Raw genomic sequence first — 23156 nt, 5'->3', positions numbered from 1 at the left:
CAAAGTATGTATAAAAGCCTCTGTACAAATATAAAGAAGCACACAGAGCTACAGGAAGTTCCATGGGATTATATTCCTGTCGTATTATTAGTCTGTACAACACTGAATTTATAGGAATCCATGATACTTGTTAAATACATTAGGGCTTAATGACCAGAATATATTTACTGACAGCTAATTCACTGTAATAGAATATAACATTACTGTTCTCTAGTCACATATCACTATATATTTATTTAGGTACTGTATATATCACTTTCTGTTACAAAATATTAGATGTCACCAAGGATTTAGTGACCTTATAATAGTAATACGCAGCAGGCCAACTGCAATAAAACAAATGACAAAACATCTAATTTTCTTAATAATTTAAAGTTGATTTATAGTAGGGAGTCTATTACTCCTTCTAACGCACATCTGTTGCAGAACCTAAGATTCTTGGATAGACTACTATCTACCCATTAGAAACCACTGTGCCTCCTTTTTAAGGCTGTAGAACTTCCAGTTACAGATCAAGCAGCACTACATGTCAATCAAGAGAGTTGTAGGAATTTTCAATGAAACTAGTCTATACTGGTCTCTGTATAATCACCAGGTCAGAGTCAGAAAATTATATTTCTACAAATGCTCTATTTACTTACAGGAAATGTAGTAATCTGCACCTCAACACAAAGCTGAAGATTGAACCACAGCTATGTAGAATATATCTGTTTTAAATGGAAATAAGAACAACCTGTTCAGTTGAACGTTCCATGACATCAATGCTAACATCCCGTGGGACCTCCACATGTAAGTATAATGCCGCTTTGGGAATTGTGAGGAATCAGGTGTACTATATGCACTAAATATACTACTAATCCACACAAACTATGACAATCCTAGCAACAATATTAAAAGCTGTTTCATATTTCTTAACATTATAATAATAGTTTTGTAATTTTACTATATGTGCTTATGCCTAATACCAATACAGGCATAGGTGACCTAAAGGTGAGAGGCCCTCATGACATTGGTAAATGTGCAAATAAGCTCATTTACATTTATATCACCCTAAACACATATTGACAGCATGAGAAGAGGTCATCCTGCATCCATCAACATGTATTTGGGTAATTTATCAATAATATTGCAGTCATGGGGTTGACGCTCTGTCAGTAATTTAAAGTGTCACTGTAATTTTTTTTTTTTTGCAGAGATCAGTAGTACAGGCCATTTTAAGAAACTTTGTAATTGGGGTTATTAGGCAAATATGCCATTATCTGCATTTAAAAAGCCTTTCCCCAGGTCCCCCCTCCCTCTTCTTTTCCATTCACTGCAAAATATCAGGAAATTGTGACTTGTTGCATCAGACACAACCCTGTCTGTTCTATAGAGAGGGGAGGGGGAGGAGGGAGAAGGGAGAAGGGATATTAGTTGGCAGCAGAGAGCAGAGAACAAAGGATTACACCAACACAAGATCAATTAAAGCTGTATTCAGAGGTCAGAGAGGTCAGTGCTGATTGTCAGAGGAGAAAGCCGGTGATGTAGCTGTAAATTAACTCTTTTTTGTCCTGTTTTGGTGTCTCATCTCCCTCCACCCCTCTCCATACACAATGATGAAGACAGGAAGGAGAGCTTCAAACTGCTTTTTCGTGATAAAAATGCATTTTTCGGCTAATAAACCCAATAACAAAGTTTCTTAAAATCGCCTGTACGACAGTGACACTTTGAGTGATGTCCATTATATGTATGTATATATATATATATATATATATATATATATATATATATATATATAATTTTTACATTTTTTTGCATATATGAATTGCTGCAAATAATGTTTAACCCCAACAGAATGTGATATAGTAAAAAATTTGCAGCGTTCACCCTTCATTGTTTCTTTAAAACATACTTTTTTTTTATTATAAAGTGTCCACAGTGGGATTATAAATCAGCAGATATAGCCGTTTTGTGCTATTGCGCTACCTCTGGTCCATACGGGTATATACATTTTTATTGGTTTTAGGTTTTAACAAGTTTAAAGATACATGTGCGAATATTTTAAAAAAGTGGTTTAAACATAGCCTAGTTATTCCATATGATCAGCCAGGCCACTTAAGTTATCAAAACATAATATGAAACGCTGCTATTTTCTAGACTGTTTATCAGTGTAAAACCTCATAGAGCTGAAATGTATGTATAGTACTAGCTGCAATAAAAACGCTGGATGTGATTACTGTGTAACACATTATCACCACTACACAGGAAGTGCCGTCCTATTTCTTGATACTAGCATATGGAGGATTTATTATTAGCCCATGTATCATTTTATAGTTGTCTACACAAACGCTTGGGATGAATGTAGCTGTTTTTGTATATGGAGCGATGCTCTGTTAGCATTCTTGGATACAGTAATCTAAATGAGTCTAAACCTGTTATTGTTGGGGTGCATTCACATTGTCTTTACAGTGTCTGTCTGGTGTAAGCTTCTTGAAAGCTCCTGGTGCATTTTACCATACATTTTACCGTACTTATGTGTCCTGATATTGCTGTGGAGCCATCCTGGCAGAGAGGTTTAGGAGGTTCCTATAGGGCCTTACCTTTAACATTCTAGCATCTTTTATCCACCAATATCTGTAATTAACCTTCTTTTTTTTTTTTTACATGGAACAACAAATGATGGGCTTCAGTGGTTAAAAATATAAATCAGGAATCTGCTACCATAAGCATGGCTCATTTTAGAGAACTTATGAAGCAACCCATTTGCTTGAATAGGCATTATGTAATGCTTCATTTTATGGAGGTGTGCACAGGGGCAGGAAGTTTAGCCTACTTCTCATGCAGGGGATGCCATGTGACACCTTCAGCTGTTTTTTATGCCAATGTCTGTTGGGACCTCGGAGCGGTCCCCAGCTCATGGTATATGGCTGAGACTGTGCCCTTAATCATGATTTTATATTTATATTCTATGTTTTATTTTGCCCTTCTCTGAACAGTCTGAACACAGCTCAACTCCTGCTGTGCTGATTGATTTATCTGCCGCACCTGTCTCTTCCCTGCTGAGTTCCCTCTGGCCACTTAACAGTTAACCTCTGTTTTGCTTAGGTGATTGACATGTGGTTCTTCCTATCAAAATTGCTTTGTCTGCTTTTGTGTGTGTCTGGACCTATCACATCCTGGACCATGGCCATGCTGGCTATTAGACTAGCTTTTCTAGCGTACACATTTCTCTATATCTTTTCTTGCAGTGTTACTTGACTTTCCCTGACTTCAGCTCTGTTACCTGACTATTCTCTTGGATCCTGTCTTTGTATCTTCCTGCCCGTTTGGTTTGACCCTGGCCTGTTGACTACCACTTGTATGCAAGTTTGTCTCGTCCTTGTTTTGTGTTACCACCTTATTGCAAATAGAGACCATCTTGGTGGTTGTTCACAGTCGCCTATGACTGTTGAGGCAAGTAGGCAGGGTCAGCTGGTGGGACCAGATTAGGGCTCAATGGCTGTGTCCTTTCCTGCCCCTTCTCAGGCTACCTATGGTTGTGTCACTAGGATTGGAGATATCTTTAATCCCCTCCATTTAATTCCATCAGATATTGCATTTAAAAGCAACCAAGATGTCTGAAGGGTTAGACAGAGGTTGAGAGCTTTCTTTATCACCTCTTTGAAACTATGGAGGGCAAATTCCTCTTGGCCCACTGAAAGCAAGCCCCCATAGAGTTAACAGAAAAAAACTAAAAAAAAAAGTTATGGCTTTTGGAGACAAGATGAAAAAAAGAAAATTACTTGTTTACTTGTTTTGTGGTCCCCAGATGGCCCCTTTAAAGTAGTGTCAAAGAAGGACACAGATTATGTACTTTGCCAACATTGTAGACATCCTTGTAGAATTTTGTGGATGTTTAGAAAATGTTCCAAGTGCTAAAGATACAGTAATCCCTCTCCTGCTATATACACCAGTGTAATTCCTTAACATTTTCTGCAAAAGAGCTGGAGAACCCAATTCAATTAGAAATTTTAATTCCTTTTGAGCCTGATAAATACCATCCCTAAGTGATTATGAAAGCATGTAGAACCAAGTAAATAAATACACACGTTTATCCTGGTGCTCTCCTTATTGATGCTAATGTCTGAGCAGAAAGAATAGACTTGGTCAGCCTGCACAAAGCTCACAGTTCACTTTGGCTTTTAATGTGCTTCACAACAAAAACGAATAAGCACAGGCAGGAGCGCCCATTGTGAGCATGGATGGGAAAAGTTGTCTAGTTATTTCTGGACGATTAACAATGAAAGACAATTTTGCGTGGCTCAAGCAAATTTCTATGAGAAGTTTGCCCAGGCTTACGCACACATTCTTGTTACTGTACACGTACGGTATGCCTACAGTGCTTGTATTCTTCCCCACATAAAGTATGTGTGCTGTTTATTTGCTGTTTATCTTAAATAAATTATGTGCAATTAGAATGTGGGACACATACTAGTTGTTGTTTTCCAGAGTTATTATGAACAAACCATTGTGTTCTTATCTATTAATTGATACAAGGTATAGAAATGCTTGCTCAGCCAATCATTTTACTGGGGGCAGAATTTCCTGTCCGCACAGCAACAGGGAGTGTTGAGCAGCAGGGACCTCGGCACTGTTTTAACAACATTGATGGGGTATGTATATATATTTTTTTATTTTTATGGCACCCTGACCCCCATATTTTTTGCTTCCTGAGAAAATCACTTAAAGTAAAAAAATTTATTTCTAGAGACACGTAGTGATAGACGCAACCCTTGTGCATGCAGTACAACTGTTTCATTTCACTGGCTGGTACTGGGGTCAATATCCTCTATGGAAAAGGGAACACTCAAATACCACATCCTAGAGCTGAATGAATGAAATACAGTGGTACCTTGGTTTAAGAGTAACTTGGTATAAGAGCGTTTTGGTTTAAGAGCTCACAGTTTTTCAAAATTGTGACTTGGTTTAAGAGCTTTGTTTTGGTTTAAGAGCTCCCTGTACTGGGGGGAAGGGGGAGTGGAGGAGGGGCATGATCTGAATAGCGGGGTCTACAGTACTGTACTCTGACCCAGGAAGTCTCCCTCTCCTTCCAAGTCATAGCAGATCCACTTCAGACTGGGGCTTACATCAGGGGACAGGACTGTGGAGTTAATCTCTCCATAGCTGTAACCCCTCTCTTCCCGGACAGAGAGTGCTGCATGTATGTGCCCACATCTGCCCTGCTCATTCCTTCATGCTCCCTGCAGTCTCTGTCAGTCCTGACTGGTCCATGCTGAACACACACCCCTTCCCCATTGCTGTCATGTGACCACACAGACCTATGACAGCAGCCCTGCCTCTCTATTCTAGCCTGTTGTACTATGTAACTGCATTATGGGGATCTGCAACTTCATCCTGTATCTACAAACGGCTGCTGTTTTTCTGGTTTAGGCCCTTACTATACATTATACTCTACAAGCTTATTGCTATACTGTACAGTAACTTATAATATCACATATCCAGCTGTTTATAATTGTTTGTTTCATCTGTTCTGCATGTTATTCAGAATATAAAATCATTATTTTTGGGGTGTGGAACCAATTGTCTGCATTTACATGATTTCTTATGGGAAAATTTGCTTTGGTTTAAGAGTGGATTTGGATTACAAGCATGGCCCCGAAACGAATTATGTTCGTTCTTTGTTCTGTTCAAAGTTGAATGTGCTGACAACAAAATCACTCGAAAATCATCAAAAGAAATAAAATTTATTAACCAATGATGATTTTGAGTCACACACAAAATTCAAGTGGAAAAACACACTACAGGCTTATCACTTCTCAGTACCTATGCTTTCTGGCTGATGTTTTGGTCACCTTTAAATGTTGGTGGTGCTTTCACTCTCGTGGTAGCATGAGACAGACTCTACAACCCACACAAGTGGCTTAGGTAGTGCAGCTCATTCAGGATGGCACATCAATGCGAGCTGTGGCAAGAAAGTTTGCTGTGTCTGTCAGCTAAGTGTCCAGAGGCTGGAGGCACTACCAGGAGATAGGCCAGTACACGAGGAGACTTGGAGGAGGCCATAGGAGGGCCTGGCAACCTGGCAGCAGGATTGCTACCTCCGCCTTTCTGCAAGGAGGAACAGAAGAAGCACTGCCAAAGCCCTGCAAACTGACCTCCAGCAGGCCACAAATGTGCATGTTTCTAAAAAATGATTAGAAACAGACTCCATAAGGATGGTATGAGGGCCTGACGTCCACAGATAGGGGTAGTGCTTACAGCCCAACACCATGCATGACGCTTGGCATTTGCCGGAGAACACCAATATTGGCAAATTCGCCACTGACGCTCTGTGCTCTTCACAGATGAAAGCAGGCTCACACTAAGCACATGTGACAGACGTGACAGAGTCTGGAGACACTGTGGAGAGTGATCTGCTGCCTGCAACATCCTTCAGCATGACCGGTTAGGCAGTGGGTCAGTAATGGTGTGGGGTGGCATTTCTTTGGAGGGCTGCAGAGTCCTCCATGTGCTCGCCAGAGGTTGCCTGACTGCCATTAGGTACCGAGACGAGATCCTCAGACCCCTTGTGAGACCATACGCTGGTGCAGTTGGCCCTGTGTTTCTCCTAATGCAGGACAATGCTAGACCTCATGTGGCAGGAGTGTGTCAGCAGTTCTTGCAAGATGAAGGCATGGACGCTATAGATTGGCCCGCCCGTTACCCAGCCCTGAATCTGATTAAGCACATCTAGGACATCATGTCTCGCTCCATGCACCAACGTCACGTTGCACAACAGACCGTCCAGTTGCTTAAAGCCCTTATTACACAGGGCGACGTAGAGGAGCAAACAAGCGCTCAGCACTCGCTTGCTCCTTGTTCCCCGCTCGCTGCAGTGGAGGGGCCGCCTGGGTGATCGCTAGATCGTTTGGGCAGCCCAGGCATTGTAGGGAGGTCATACAGGCACGTGGAGGCCACACACAATACTGAGCAACAGTTTGACTTGTTTTAAGGACATTACATAAAAGTTGGATCAGCCTGCAGTGTTTTTTTCCACTTTAATTTTTTCCAAATCAAGGCCTCCATTGGTTAATAAATTTGATTTCCATTGATTTTTGTGTGATTTTGTTGTCAGCGCATTCAACTTTGTACGTAACAAAGTATTCAACGAGAAAATTTCATTCATTCAGATCTAGGATGTGTTATTTGAGTGTTCCCTTTATTTTTCGAGCAGTGTAGTTGCTTTTCCAGTCAGTTAATGGGGCTATGTTATTGGTATTAAGGCCATTTCAATAGGAGATTTGAAGTTGGTAATGGTAGAGTAGCTGGCAACAGGGGCTCTATGGATACAAAAGGCTACTATAAGGCTGGCACTGTATGGGACAAGCAGAGGAAAGTTAGAAGAAGCCCCTCAGAATACCTTTAGAGACTGTTTGTAGACTTATGTACTCATTTTGTTCCAAGATATAACCCTAGGTGATGTATAGGCCAAGATACAAGTAATGCAAGGTTGGAACATTTTTATAGGCGTGTCCCACTAGTAGTTGAAGATTACGAACCAAAGTATATTAGATTTTCCCCATTGTATTTGTGATGACGGAAGTCACTTAAATGATTGAAAGATAGCTTTTGCCAACCTCAGGGCCCTGATATTTTTCCTCCCATTTTCTTCCATGTAAGAATTTTTGTCCTATATTATGACTTTTGGCAACACACATTTTGTAAGCAATTGGTCTGTAATGTTCAGTAATGTGTTCCTACATTTCAGCAAAGTAGCAATTACCAACTGCCTATTTGCAATGGGAGGAAATCCAGAAAAGAGATTTTTTAAATAAGTGACCTGCTTTCAGAACAGGGAATTAGTGGATATGTTATTTGTGCAGATAGGCAGAAACAGCAGTTTTCTTAACCTATTAGTTAAACAGCTTTAGCAATTCTTGTCTCCCCCTCTAAATACAAGGTTGCTTACTGCAATGACCCAGTACATCATTAGATCCTAGCAACTGAATGTGCGCAACAGGCAGGAGAAAACAACGTGGAGAAGGTAACTTTGGGTAAGGTTGTAGAAGAGTTTAATGTTCACTGCATTTTTATCAAATTTTGTAATACTGAATGTAATATTTATTAGAGAGAAATACCTCCTTATTAGGCTTAGCATCTCAATCAGTCTATAAAGAAGGGAGAAAGGAGAACATGTTTGCAGCAGGTTCAGACAGAGGCAGAGAGAGAGAGAGAGAGAGAGAGACATCCACCCACAAAGTGGCTGTTTGGGGCCTATTCCACGGAGCGATAATCGGGTGAATCGGCCCGATTTGGACGAATGTTGCGCCGTGAAATAAATACAACGATCAGCCGATGACAACGATTGTTGATATAGGTTCCTATAATTGTCGGGCGCCGACCACGCATCGCTACTTGTAATAGCAGTGCGCGGCCGGCAACTGACAATTTTCATTACCTATCCAGGCTGCAGGGCTCCTCTTGTGGTCTTCTCCTCCCCTGGTCCCGTGCGCTCCAGCTTAAGAGCGGCCTGTCTCAGCTGATAGGCTGCTCAGCCAATCACAGGCCAGGACCGCCGCGGCCAGTGATTGGCTAAGTGGCCTGTCAGCTGAGACAGGCCACTCTGAAACTGGAGCGCACGGGACCCGGGGAGAAGAAGACCACAAGAGGAGCCTAGCAGCCTGGATAGGTAATGTATAAATAACACATATATAAAGTCTGTAGAACTCCACCATACAAGACACTACCCGTACTGCTCTAATGTATGGGGGATAAGTATAAGGTTAAAGGACAACTCCCACAAAAATTTTTTTTTGCTCATTTAACACACATTACAAAGTTATATAACTTTGTAATGTGGTTAAATACCCGGCCTGGCCCCCTTCCCCCACTTTCGGACCCCCGACCCCCCACCCCGGAAGTTAAGGAATGTATACATTACCTATTACGATCGTCACGGTCCTCTTCTCCGGGGCGGCATCTGGTGACGACGACGACGTCAGAGCCGACAGGCGGTCCGGGTCTTCTTCCTCCTCGGCGTCTTCATGCAAAGTGAATGGGGATGAAAAGGCTGCTGGTGCACATGCGCACCAGCAGCCTTTTCATTGGCTGGAGCGCATCACATGGCTTCCAGCTTGCTCAGCCCTGATTGGCTGAGCTTGCTGGAAGCCATGTGATGCGCTCCAGCCAATGAAAAGGCTGCCGGTGCGCAAGCGCACTGGCAGCCTTTTCCATCCCCTGGACCCGGAAGTTGGAGACATCGCTGGATGGCGGACGGCGGCGACGGAGAGGCGGACGGCGGGCGAATCGAGTGGCGATCGTCACCGGAGAGATGGTGAGTATGGTGTCTGTGTGTGTCTGTGTTTTTTTTTTTTTTGGGGTCCCGCGGGAGTTGTCCTTTAAGAACTTCGGGTTCTAGTAGCAAACTAAATACCAATAGAAAAACAACTGAACCTCTGACATATTACAACATATAGATTTTATTGTTAAAATTGCAATATAATGACAAAATAATAGATAAATACACAATGAACTATGGCTGACAAAAATGTTTAAAACGTCAAACATACAATGAGGGGGCTGCTGCAGATGGGCACAAGTAAATAAATAAATAAATAAATAAATAGATGGTAGGCAAAAGTGCTAGATACAGTACAAGGAGAGCTATGAGTAGATGATTTGTATTAAACAAGCCAAGAAAGTGCTATAAACGATTCATAGATCTCAACTGGTAAAAAAACGACTAAAGTATCCTACCATAGATAATAGAAGTCAAAGTGTCCACCGGCAGCCCCCACCCCAACGCACGTTTCGGCGTAGCCTTTTTCAAGGCCTTGAAAAAGGCTACGCCGAAACGTGCATTGGGGTGGGGGCTGCCGGTTGACACTTTGACTTCTATTATCTATGGTAGGATACTTTAGTCGTTTTTTTACTAGTTGAGATCTATGAATCGTTTATAGCACTTTCTTGGCTTGTTTAATACAAATCATCTACTCATAGCTCTCCTTGTACTGTATCTAGCACTTTTGCCTACCATCTATTTATTTATTTATTTACTTGTGCCCATCTGCAGCAGCCCCCTCATTGTATGTTTGACGTTTTTAACATTTTTGTCAGCCATAGTTCATTGTGTATTTATCTATTATTTTGTCATTATATTGCAATTTTAACAATAAAATCTATATGTTGTATTATGTTAGAGGTTCAGTTGTTTTTCTATTGGTATTTAGGTAATGTATAAAGTTTAAGCAAGGGCTGCAAGGACATCAGTAACAATTTCCATGCAGCCCTTGTTAAACGATAATCGGGCCGTGTAATAGGCCCAGTAAACGAGCGCCGATCTAGTAGATCGGCGCTCGTTTACAGTTATTATCAGGCCACCCTTAGGGTGCCATTCTGAGGTGTCACACAATAAAAAGTGTAAGATTTGAGCACAGTTGGTTTTATGCTTCGCTGCACACAGATGCTCATACTGTCCACTGTTTACAAATTAAGGGGGTTATCCAAGCTTACAACAACATAGCTGCTTTATTTCAGATACAGCCCCACTCTTGTTCTCAGTTTGGTTTTGGTTTTTCAGCTTAGTTTAACTGAACAGAATGGAGCTGAATTGTAAGACCATGCATTGAGGACATGGTTTCTTATTCAGGCAAAGTGGCGAGAAAAGTTGTAGCCAACTAATAAATTTAGTATTAAATGGAGACCATTTGGGTCTGTCTGAGCTATGACATATGCCCTAAGAAAGAATATGCACAAAGGTTGTCATGATGAGTAGTGTTAGGTGGACCCCTAGAAACTTGGGTTCGCCGGGTTTGGCACAACTTGAAAGAAAAAGTTTGCAGTTCCAGACCCGAACCTGAACCTCAACAAAATTAATGGAGACCTGAATTTATGGTCCCAAAATTGTCTGTAAAATGGGTGTTGGGAGGGGTAGAGGGCTGAAAAGGGATGGAAAATGAAGGGAAAATGAGACAATTTCCCTGCAATAAATGGGGTAAGGAAAGTACTTAAAATAATCACATAACATGTTATGGACGCAGAGGTCCAAGTAGAGGAGGAGGTTGAGGTGAAAATGGTAGAAGCAGAGAAGGTAACCAAAGCTGTAGATTAAAGATTTATATGTTGTCTTCTAAATCAGTCACTGGGACAAGTCCTGTAGGTTCCACACCTGGTCCATTTTTATGAATGTTAGCTTGTCCACATTAGTTGTGGTAGGCAGATGCGCTTGTCAGTGATGACACCCTCTGCAGGGCTAAACACGCATTTAGAGAGCATGCTTGCCGTAGGGTAGGCTAGCATCTCCAAGGCATAGAGGGAAAGCTCTGGCCAGGTGTCCAACTTGGAAATCCAGAAATTGAATGGGAAAGACCTATCACTCAGTACCAGGAGATGTACTGTATGGACACATACCTATCCAGCATTTAGCTAAAAGTCTGCCTCCTGCTAATACATGTCATATCAGATGGTGGTAGTGGAGGTTGTGGAGTACTAAGGAAGGTGTTCCACATTGTGGCCATGCTTCCCCTCCCTTCCAAGGTGGTGCTGATCCCCCAGCTGCGTTGGCAACTTTATCCTCCTTGGCCTTGTGCTCCCACCAAGCTCTCTCTCTGTCAAATGGACACTCTAACAGTAGTGTGTCTACCACCTTTGCTTGTATTCTCACATCTTTTTATCATGCTCTGCTGACAGTATCAAGGACACAATGTTGTCCTTGTAGCGGGGATTCAGCGGGGTGGTCTTCAATAGTTAACATTGGTGACATTTCTGCCACCTTGGTTGTCATTGCACAGGCACTGCAGCATGTAATTGCTCATGGAAGCCAGTCTGCCCAGAGGCAGAGGTGGAGTTCCAGCTTGTGGGTATGTCACATATGAGTTGGTGGGAAGGCCAAAGTTCTACTACAGTGTGGACAGGTGAGCCTTAGAAGGGTGAGAACACCTAAAATATGTACACATGGACCACACTTTCTGCAGCAGATGTGGCAGGTAATGTACCAGTAAGCTTTGCTCAAGTTCAGCTCATGCGCCAGGCAAGGGATGTGCGACAAATTGGCTCGACCCAGAGCTACAACAAGATTTTTCCTGTTGTCCTGTTGTCGCAACTTGGGCTTCAGGTTCAGCAGCAGCAACCACTTGTCTGTCTGCTGAAATTGGTTGTCCATGGGCTACGCTGGCCTGATGAGAAAGTAGCAGAGGAGGAAGCAGAGTAGAAGGAGAAAGCAACCGCGGGCAAAGATTGCCGCCCAGCAATCCTGGGTGGTGCTAGGACATGTTCCAAGATCATTCCCCCATTAGGCCCAGCTGCCACTACATTAACCCAATGGGCAGTTTGGGAGATGTCACATCCATGACCGTGCTTACTGGTGCAGGTATTCGTGGTAATGTGGACTTTGGCGTTGATGGCCTTGCACAATGCACACCTTATCTTCTTCCCAATTTGTTGGTGCAGGTGAGGGATGGTCCATCTAGAAAAATAGTCATGACTGGGAATGACATACTACAGGACAGCCAGTTTCTTGAAATTGTCCATCTCCACCAACCTGTATAGGAGCATTTTAAAGGACAGCAATTTCACAATGCAAACTACCAGTGTCTTGTCCTAAGCACTTTGGCAGAAGGAATGTCGTGCCTGAGAACTCCTCTGAACTGGCTTTGATGTGTTCGTCCCTTGGCCTGGTGGGGAGTAGCAGCTAACACGTACAGTCTAGGACCTCGTAATCACCCCTCCCATCATATTTCACCCTCCACACTGCAGAAAGTCTCAGCAATTAGAAGTTGGGTTTTATAATCATGTCCTGTGATGGTCCCCTTCCCATTTTCACTAGCCTTTGCACGTCTTAATCCTCCATCAGAAGTGGTTGGGCACTAGTGCAGTCCAGGTCTTCAAGTGCCATGGCTAATATAGGAAGTTTAGACCATGGGCCCCCCAGAAGCTGCCCGCCAAGGGTGGCCGCCCAAAACCACCCATATTATAATCTGCCACAGCTCACAGATGTACTGGTCACACAGCCCCTAGCTCTCAGCATCCTCAAGCATCCTCACAGCACCTTCATCACGATGAATGGAAACACATTGCTGTAAGAATAAAATGAGGTTTTATGAACTTATCCTTCAACTGAACAGCCAATGAACAGTATGTTCAAAGGGAAAAGTACTTTTATTATACACTTTCCTTTGAGTATATAATAGATCACAGTCAGAGTACAGTGTGAATATGTGGAACGCAGGGAGTTCATCTACCAGCTCGTCACACACAATGACAGAAGGCTATAAGAACAGTAATGTGTAGGATGTGCGGGGGAGAAAATGCATGTTAACTAGAGAGGAGAGAGGTGAACACACACACGCTGAAGAATAAGGAGAGAAAAACACATTTATTGCAATTACTAAACGCATCTGTAGCATGCCATCTAACAACATATAGCAATTGCACCCATTGCATTGATGACATTTATTATGAAGGATTTAGTTGTGTCGTGGTCACAATGGGATGAAACAGGTGGTATAATGCAGGGCTACCTGGGTGCAGTAGTGTGTTGCATATGTCACATGGCAAAGTGGTGTTGCCAGCATAGTGTCCCTAGTGTCCTCCTTTATCAATGAGCTGTTTTACTGACACAAAGTGCAGGTAAATGACTTAGAATTCTGTGAAATAATTCTAACTACTACTACATGAAACTAAACAGGAACATGAATAATCATATACATTGGTGCCTTGGATTACGAGCATAATTCGTTCCGGGGCCATGCTTGTAATCCAAATCCACTCTTAAACCAAAGCAAATTTTCCCATAAGAAATCACTGATATGCAAACAAACATTCAGAAACAGCAGAATATGTGATATTATAAGTTACTGTACAGTAATGGAGAGGATGGGAAACACAAGGGCTGACAGAGACTGCAGGGGGTATGAAGGAATGAGCAGGGCAGATGTGGGCACATACATGCAGCACTCTCTGTCCGGGGAGAGAGGGGTTACAGCTATGGAGAGATTACACCCACAGTCCTGTCCCCTGATGTAAGCCCCAGCCTGAAGTGGATCTGCTATGATTTGGAAGGTGAGGGAGGCTTCCTGGGTCAGAGTACAGGGCTGTAGACCACGCTATGCAGACCATGCCCCTCCTCCACTTGCCCTCCCACCCAGTACAGGGAGCTCTTAAACCAAAGCAATGCTCTTATACCAAGTCACAATTTTGAAAAACTGTGAGCTCTTAAACCAAAATGCTCTTAAACCAAGTTACTTTTAAACCAAGGTACCACTGTAATCATATAGTCCTATACAGCAGTATCATCTTCAAAAGTTGACTTTAGGTCAACTAAGAGAATGCCATGACGAAACACATGGTACCTTTCATCTATCCATCTGTGCTTCCATAAAATCCAAAAATACTTTTATTATTTTTAGTCAAAGAGGTGTTCCCAAGCTCCTAAAGTGCTGAGAGCTAGAACACCTCCGTGTGCCCCCTCCCATCTCCGTCCTTGCATGATTGACAGTAAGGGCTTAGCCATTTCTTGTCCCTGTGTTGTGCATCTGAATCTTCCTTGCCATTTTCCTCTGTATGCACAAAGCTCCTAAATGTTTATCTGGGTATATCAGTCTCTGGTTAAATGACAGTCGGTAAATGAGTGGTGGGATTTTGGGCAAAAATAAAGAGTTGCAAAGTGCAGTGGGTCATCAAGTTAAACAGAAGGACTATTGAAATAATGAAAATCTAACCTGAGTTTGCAAAAACTTAGGGAGGTAGGGAGTCTGAGAGCAATCCCCTGGATAGTTACCAATAGATGGGGAGGTACCAGCTAGTGGGATTGGTCAGAAACTTGTTAAAACTGATACTAGAGTCTAGAGATCAGTACACAGTCATTAGACTTTTTAGATATTTATGGTTGGGCCGACTAAAACACAAAAAACATCTATATTTTGTGTGTAGTGCAGATAGTCAATCTTATTTAGGGTAAACATAGTGTTATCTTCTTCTTGTACAGGACAGATGAGTGATGTGTGAGACAGTATCTGTGAGTAATTTACCCTTCGACACCAACTAATCCTCAGCAAGTGCCTCGTCAAAGGGGCATCGAGCAGGAAATATGTAATTTTCGCCATGCTGAGGAACAAGGTCATCTTATAATGATAACAAGATGGAAAAGAACAGCTGGGGATGAGTAAAGAAGATTGTTGTGTCGTCAGGTGTGTGGGAGTTGAAACAATAAAAAGACATTGTAGTGTCTCAGCTGTTATCCAGCTCACGTTGTAGTGATGGCACACTGTGTGCCCCGCATTAAATACAGAGAAATGTTTTTTACACTTTGTCATGTTACACTCACAAACTTAAATGAGTTTTAGAAATACGATACATGGTTTTAATTTTTTTTTAATAAATCTGGTGGCATGTGGCGTGCATTGTTTGTCAGTCTCCTGTACTCTGAGTTTCCTAAATCCAGGGTAACCAATCACCTTTAGAAGTCACATATTTAGTAAAAAGAGTTCACCTGTGTGTCATTTCTTCTCAGAATAACCACAGCTATTATGTGAGGCCTCAGAGAACATTAGTGATCAAGATTGGACAACTATTGGTCATGTACTCCACAAGGCTGGTCTTTATGGAAATGTGAGAAAAAGCCATAAGAACCCATTTTCAGTTTGCCACAAAACATATAGGGGAAACATGTGAAGAAGGTGATCTGGTTAGATGAGACCATTCTTGAACTTTTTGGCCTAAATTTAAAAAAACATTATGGGGGACATTAATTAGTGAGTGATGTATGCCACAGAAAAGGCACCTGATGGGTGAGCAGGGGTACCGGCAAGGTGGGGAGGAAGCATGGACTTCTCCCGCACCTAATTTATCATTGTTTACATCTGGAAACAGGCATAACCCATAACAGAAATCTACACCTATCCCCCTATGTGTGGTAGAAAACTAGCACTGCACTTCAGCCTGAACACACCATCCCCACTGTGAAACATGGTGGTGGCAGCATCGTGCTGTGGGGGTGTGGTAACTGTCAGTGACGGCATACGAAGAGGGCAGTCAAAGGAAAAGGGTAGCGAAATATCACCCACAGCATAGCATAGTCATAGCCACACCTCTTTGACCCTTCAGGCCAGTAGAAAAGTGCATTTTACATTTGTCATTGACAAGCTAACTACCATTACTCATATTGCTACCAATGCTGTGTACCTGCATTAGCAGTTTTAAAGGGTTTTTCTGAATGGAAGATTCCCTTTTAGTTGAATGAGATAAATGCAGTCTAAGGCCGGGTTCACATGCTGTAAGACAGCTTTATTTGTACTGAATTGGGATGCGGGTCCACCCGTGTGTGCCTGCATCCCAATTCACTGGAACCTCACTTTCCATTGTGTGAACTGAGTTCTGTGAGGCCGCTATTCAATGAAGGACATGTCAGTTTTTGTTATGGCCACTAGGGATCCCATCCAGCGTGTATAACATATGTATACATTCCGGCCGTGATCCCATTGACTGCAGTACAATGTAAATTTTCTATGAATCACGGCCATTTTTGCAAATTGGCAACAATGGCCAAGAAAAATAGAAAATATACAGTACGTTGTGTGAACTTAGCCTAATTGTGACTGGGTTCAGTTCATTTTCCAAATGGTTGTGGTCGACCACTGTGTTGTGTCCCACAAAAAAGAGCAGGTATGCTCAGGAAATAGACCAAACATAATTGGAATACATTTGGCCCATTGAATGGGGCTTTTCTATGTCAACATTGCTTTTTAATATTTTTCTGGTGAACAGCCCAACATAGACCTGAAATGTGGTGTGAATGCAGCCTGATTTATATGTCTAATAATTTTACATTTCTTTTACACTGGACATAACATCCCCCCATGGATTAATATGTTAAGATACAAATTGAGCTTGTTAACCAGTCTATCTATATAAGCAATCTATCTTTCTGTATTATCCAAGGAATATGTATGGCTTTTTCATGTTTTGATCAGTAGATGAATGGAATACATGGATTTTTTCCTACTCAGATTTTTCCAAAAGAACAAATGTTCTTTGCTAATTTTCTGTTTTTGGAATTCTTGTAGTAATTTTTCAGTTCACAATAAATTCTATTCTAATATGTTAATATTAAAATATAGGGGCACATTTATGAAGCAAAAAATGCTTATTTTTCAGTGGAAAGGGGCAACATGCAAATAAATTTACATTGCGATGCGAATAAATTTACATTGTGCTGCAGTCAATGGGATTACGGACGGAGTGTATACACATGTTATACACTCTGGCCGGGATCCCTTGTGGCCATAGTGAAAACTGACATGTCATTCATTGAATAACAGAAAAAAAGACAAATTTGGTCAGCTCTCCTAGAACACCATTCACACTAGGCAGGAGCACGTTGCTATGGCTGAAGTTGCAATCACACAAAAACACAAAAAAATGCAACAGATTACCGCAATGGCAAGATACAGACCCACTACAGACATGAAAATAATTAAAAGCAGCCCCCCCCCCAACTGCCAAAAAAAACTTCCACAAAAAAAAAGGAGGCTTTTGATTACCATTTGAAAGTGGTGTAAACTACCCCACCACATTACGGTGGCCATTTTGTGGAAGTTTTTTTGGGAAGTTGGGGGGGCTGCTTTTAATTATTTTCATGTCTGTAGTGGGTCTGTATCTTGCCATTGCGGTGAGCTGTTGCATTTTTTTTTGTGTTTTTGTGTGTTTGCAACTTCAGCCATAGCAATGTGCTCCTGCCTAGTGTGAATGGTGTTCTAGGAGAGCTGACCAAATTTGTCTTTTTTTCTGTGTTCCAGATGGGGGAGTGGCTGCCTCTACTTGGTCGTGCACTCCACCTGTCCCACCCAGGTGGTGCAATTACTTGTGCCGGTATAAGACAGACCCAGAGCATAGGCGTATTTCATGCCATGGAGAGGCCATAGTACAGTATAGGACTGCCCCGTTTATGAGGCCACCATAACGTGGTGGGGTAGTTTACACCACTTTTAAATGGTAACCAAGAGCCTCATTATTTTTGTGGAAGTTTTTTTTGGCAGTTGGGGGGGCTGCTTTTAATTATTTTCATGTCTGTAGTGGGTCTGTATCTTGCCATTGCGGTGAGCTGTTGCATTTTTTTGTATTCATTGAATAATGGCCTCACAGAACTCAGTTCACACAATGGAAAGTGAGGTTTTGTGATTAAAATATTTGCATCTGGCCACTTTCCGCCCGATATGTCAGGGGTGTGTGGAAGGGGCGGAACAGGGGGGCGCGGACTCAGAGTCCGCTCTATTTATAATTTTCTTTGCAATAAAACGGTCAGGAAACCTACTCCAGCTCTGAGCTGGCGTAGGTTTCCTGGCACGCGCTGATGCGCACAAGATTTATGTAGAGGCAGTGCGCCTCTACATAAATCTCAGGACTGTCGGAGCTGTGGAGACATTTGTAAGTCTGGCACAGAAAACGCCGGACTTAATAAATGTCCCCCATAGTCTTTACAATACATTATAACTGTCTATTGTGGATCTTGAAATAGGTGGTCCAGTAAAGTAAAAATGGTGTTGGTAACCCTGATCAGTGAATTACTGCATGGTATTTGCTCATGCTCATTGGTATCATCATCATACACACTACTTTTTATTCGCATGGAGAATTTTTTATATGGTATGCATTTCCAGTAATGACCATCTGCAGAGAAAATTTTGTTGCCATAGACACAGATTATTCACAGAAATGCTCAGTACCAATTCTATTGGCAGATTTTCTGTGTCTAGGAGTGCCTTAAAAGCCCTAATTTTAATAACTTTAGAGTTGAACTTTGAAATGATGATACAATATCTGTGTAACCAGATGTCATGGGCAACCATGCCATTGGGCCCCTTAGTGCTGTCCTTGACATCAATCTGAAAAGATGTTGGTTAATTCTACCAGGGCCACTATTAGAGAATTACAGTTGTTACTGCTGAAAAGGGGCCCAGGCTAGGTGAAGCATATAAAGGAGCCCTCTGCTGCTGGCTGTACCTCCCACTTTCCACATTTATGTTGGTAAAAAGAATGGTCCCTTGCAAGGCAGCAGAGTCCCCTCTTTTAAAGGAAATCTGTCAGCTCCTGGGCCCTACCTAAGGTGCTGACAGTGTGCTGCAGCTGGCAGCCCCCAGTGAGAATGGGGCCTTTGTTTGTGCCACACTCTGGCACACCGCTCTGGCACACCTCTACACTCCTCCCTCTTTTTCATGAATAATCAATGCGCCATGATGTGTTCTTTCTATCGGTACCTTAATTGCGCATATGCGACTTTTTGATCACTTTTTATTAAAATTTTTCTGGACTTGATGTTACCAAAAATGTGCAATTTTTCACTTTGTGATTTTTTTGCGCTTACGCCGTTTACCGTGCGAGATCAGGAATATGATGAATTAATATTTTGGGCGATTACATACATGGCGATAACAAACATGTTTATTTATTTATCTATTTATTTTTATTTATAACATGGGAAAAGGGGGGGTGATTCAAACTTTTATTAGGGGAGGGGGCTTTTTTTTATAAATAATAACACTTTTTTTTTTTTAACACTTATACTCGATGCCCCCATGGGGGACTTCTAATATAAGTACACTGATCTCTCATTGAGATCTATGCAGTATAGTTATACTGCATAGGTCAATGAGAGAGGCACTTGATTGCTTTTGGCTGCTGCAGCCGAAAGCAATCAAGTGCCAAGCCGGGATCAGCATCCTTGAGGCGCAGACCCCGGCCGGTGCTGGATGGAAGGATCGCCCCTCTGTGACTATGTCACGGGGGGGGCGCCACCTACCACACTAGACACAGGGGATGCAGTAAGTTTGCAGATGCAGCTGACAACTATGACAGCTGCATCTGACAACTTGATTAGCGGGCACGGCGATTGGACCATGCCCGCTAATAGCCGTGGTCCCGGGCTACATGCCGCACCCGGGGCCACGGGGCTGGCGCTCGGAACTCCCGTAGGCGATCCTGGACGTACGGCTACGCCCAGGGTTGTTTAGGGGTTAATGGCAAATATCGGCGATTGTTTTAAAATTACAGTAATTATTTGCTATTAAGTGGCTGCCATCCACTCAATTTCAACGGCATGTGAACAAAGCCTCTCTGTGTTTTCAATCCACTACTGGTTATGATTGCAAAATACTGACAAAAATACTGAGCAAAAATACTGTGTGTGAACAGGGGTTGTCCAGGGAAAAACTTTTTCTTTCAAATCAACAGGCGTCAGAAAGTTATATTAATTTGTAATTTACTTCTATTAAAAAATCTCAAGTCTTTCTATAATTATTAGCCACTGTATGTCCTGCAGGAAGTGTTGTTTTATTTTCAGTCTGACACAGTGCTCTCTGCTGAGATCTCTGGCTGAGACAGGAACTTTGTCTCAGTTTTCTATGATTCCCCATGGAAAACCTCTCCTGCTCAGAAACCAAACTGCTGGCAGAACACTAGACAAGTGAGCTACCCTTAGACCACAGCCCCTACAAAGTTTCTTTCAGGCATAACCTACCTACAGAGGACTGATCTTCAATCAGAGACATTGGCTGATAGCTGAGCGAGCAGGAGGTCGGGCAGAATTGATTATTTATGAAGAAGAGGAAGGATTGGAGAGGTGTGCGAGAGTGTGGCACAAACAACTACTCGTTGCCTCTTCAGAACAGTAGGAGACGTGAGATTGTGCCTAATCCACTGCACGGAAAATTACCAAAAGTCACCACGCTCACTATAGGTAGGGCCCGACAGCTGACAGATTCCCTTTAATTGAGCTAAAATCATGCCATTGTTTGCAGGCTGGCTTACCTGATTATCGGCTCCTGGGCTCCGCACTGTTACACACTATCGTCCTACATGTCACCTAGGTTGCTGCCATAAAAAGTAAAGGCCCTTTTACACAGGCTAGTCATTAGTTGGCAGGAATGCTCTTTGTCGATTATGGTCTCATGTAAAAAGACCAGTGATCAGTTGATCCATTTGTTTTTTGGCTGTGTTTTGTATGTAAATGATGTGTGTATGTATGCATGTATGTATAGTACATACTGTATGTTTGTGTGTGTGTGTGTGTGTGTATGTATGTATGTGAGTGTGTATAGACATGTATACAGTAAAGGATTATAATATGGTTAGTCTGGGTGACTGCACAGTGGTCAGGGCTCCGTGAGGTCCAACAGCTGCCCGAACCACCCATGTTCTGTTGAAGTCCCTGCACTGGGATACCAGGCTAAATTCCCTGGATATTCAGGCAAGCACCAGGGCAGAGCCGAGAGGGAGAGAGTCATAGGATCCCCGACATGGGAATCCTGGAGACAAGGGATAAGGTTGTTCATTTTTTTTCTCCACTTTATTATGCAGAAGGGGCCTTTTTGGGAGAGAGGGGGACCATCCACTGTGTAGAACACTATTTAAGGGCTCTCTGAATCCAGTTACTGTTCAGAACACAACATGGGTGGCTATCTACTGTGCAAGGTATTATACTGGCATCTAACTACTGTATAATCAATAGAAGGGGATACACACTCTCTATTGACACTATTATGTGGGCAAAATACCCCGTGGGGGCACTATTAGGCAGGTAACTAGTGTGTGGAGACACTATTAGGCAGGTAACTAGTATGTGGGTGCACTATTAGGCATGTAAGTATTGTGTGGGGACACTATTAGGCTACAAACCCACTTGGCGGGTCTGCAGCGAGTCCCCTTGCTGCGTATTTGCAGCGAGACTCGCTGCAGATCCCGGCCCTATACTTTTAATGGCAGACAAACACGCAGCAGGGATGTACATCCCTGCTGCGAGTTTGTCTGCAGCCCACCCCGTCTGCAGCCCACCCTGGCTCCGGCGGTTCCCGATGTCTTCAGCAAGCCGCAGAGGGGACCAGGTGAAGTATATGCTCCAGCCTGCCGCCCGCAGCCCCGGCCGCCCGATCTTTCCCCGCAGCACCGATCGCACGCCCCCCCGCAGCACCGATCGCACGGCCCCCCGCAGCATCGATCGTTTGCACGCCCCCCTGCAGCCCCGGCCGCTCGATCGCCCCCCCCCCCCCCGATGGGGGCTGCAGGGGGGGGCGATCGGTGCTGCCGGGGGGCGATCGAGCGGCCGGGGCTGCAGGGGGGCGTGCAAGCGATCGGTGCTGCGGGGGGGGGGGGGGGCGTGCGATCGGTGCTGAGGGGGGCGTGCAAGCGATCGGTGCTGCGGGGGGGCGTGCAAGCTATCGGTGCTGCGGGGGGGCGTGCGTGCGATCGGTGCTGCGGGGGGGGGTGCGATCGGTGCTGCGGGGGGGGGGGGGGCGGGCGATCGGTGCGGCGGGGGGGGCGATCGGGCGGCCGGGGCTGCAGGCGGCTGGCTGGAGCATATACTTCACCTGGTCCCCGCTCCGGCTTGCTGAAGACATCGGGAACCGCCGGGATCAGGTGAAGTATCAGCTCCGGCGGCCGTGGGTTAATGGGGTGGGCTGCAGACAAACTCGCAGCAGGGATGTACATCCCTGCTGCGTGTTTGTCTGCCATTAAAAGTATAGGGCCAGGATCTGCAGCGAGTCTCGCTGCAAATACGCAGCGAGGGGACTCGCTGCAGACCCGCCAAGTGGGTTTGTAGCCTTAGGCAGGTAAGTAGTGTGTGGGAGCACTATTAGGCAGGTAACTAGTGTGTGGGGACACTATTAGGCAGGTAACTAGTGTGTGGGGACACTATTAGAGGGGCAACTACTGTGTATAACTGTACTGCAGTCTCTATATGATAACTGTATGGGAGCAGAATAAGCAAGCAAGCAATGTTGGTGTGTAAATAGTCACTGTGTAATGTTAACATATGGTCATGATGTGGCAGTAATATTTTTATCTTGAGTAGTGGTGTTTATATTTAAATAATTTACTGTTTCAGGCTGGGTTCACATTACGTATATTTCAGCCAGTATTGTGGTCCTCATGGCAACCAAAACCAGGAGTGGATTAAAAACACAGAAAGGATCTGTTCACACAATGTTGAAATTGAGTGGATGGCCGCCATTTAATGGCAAATATTTGCTGTTATTTTAGAACAACGGCTGTTGTATTGAAATAATGGCCGTTATTTACCGTTATATGGCGGCCATCCACTCAATTTCACCATTGTGTGAACAGATCCTTTCTGTGTATTTAATCCACTCCTGGTTTTGGTTGCAATATGAGGACCACAATACTGACTGAAATATACGTAGTGTGAACCC

Source organism: Dendropsophus ebraccatus, chromosome 7 (genome assembly GCF_027789765.1).
Source record: "Dendropsophus ebraccatus isolate aDenEbr1 chromosome 7, aDenEbr1.pat, whole genome shotgun sequence".
NCBI classification, from domain to species: domain Eukaryota; kingdom Metazoa; phylum Chordata; class Amphibia; order Anura; family Hylidae; genus Dendropsophus; species Dendropsophus ebraccatus.
The sequence above is the reverse complement of the archived record's forward strand: the minus strand, read 5'-3'. Positions refer to the sequence as shown.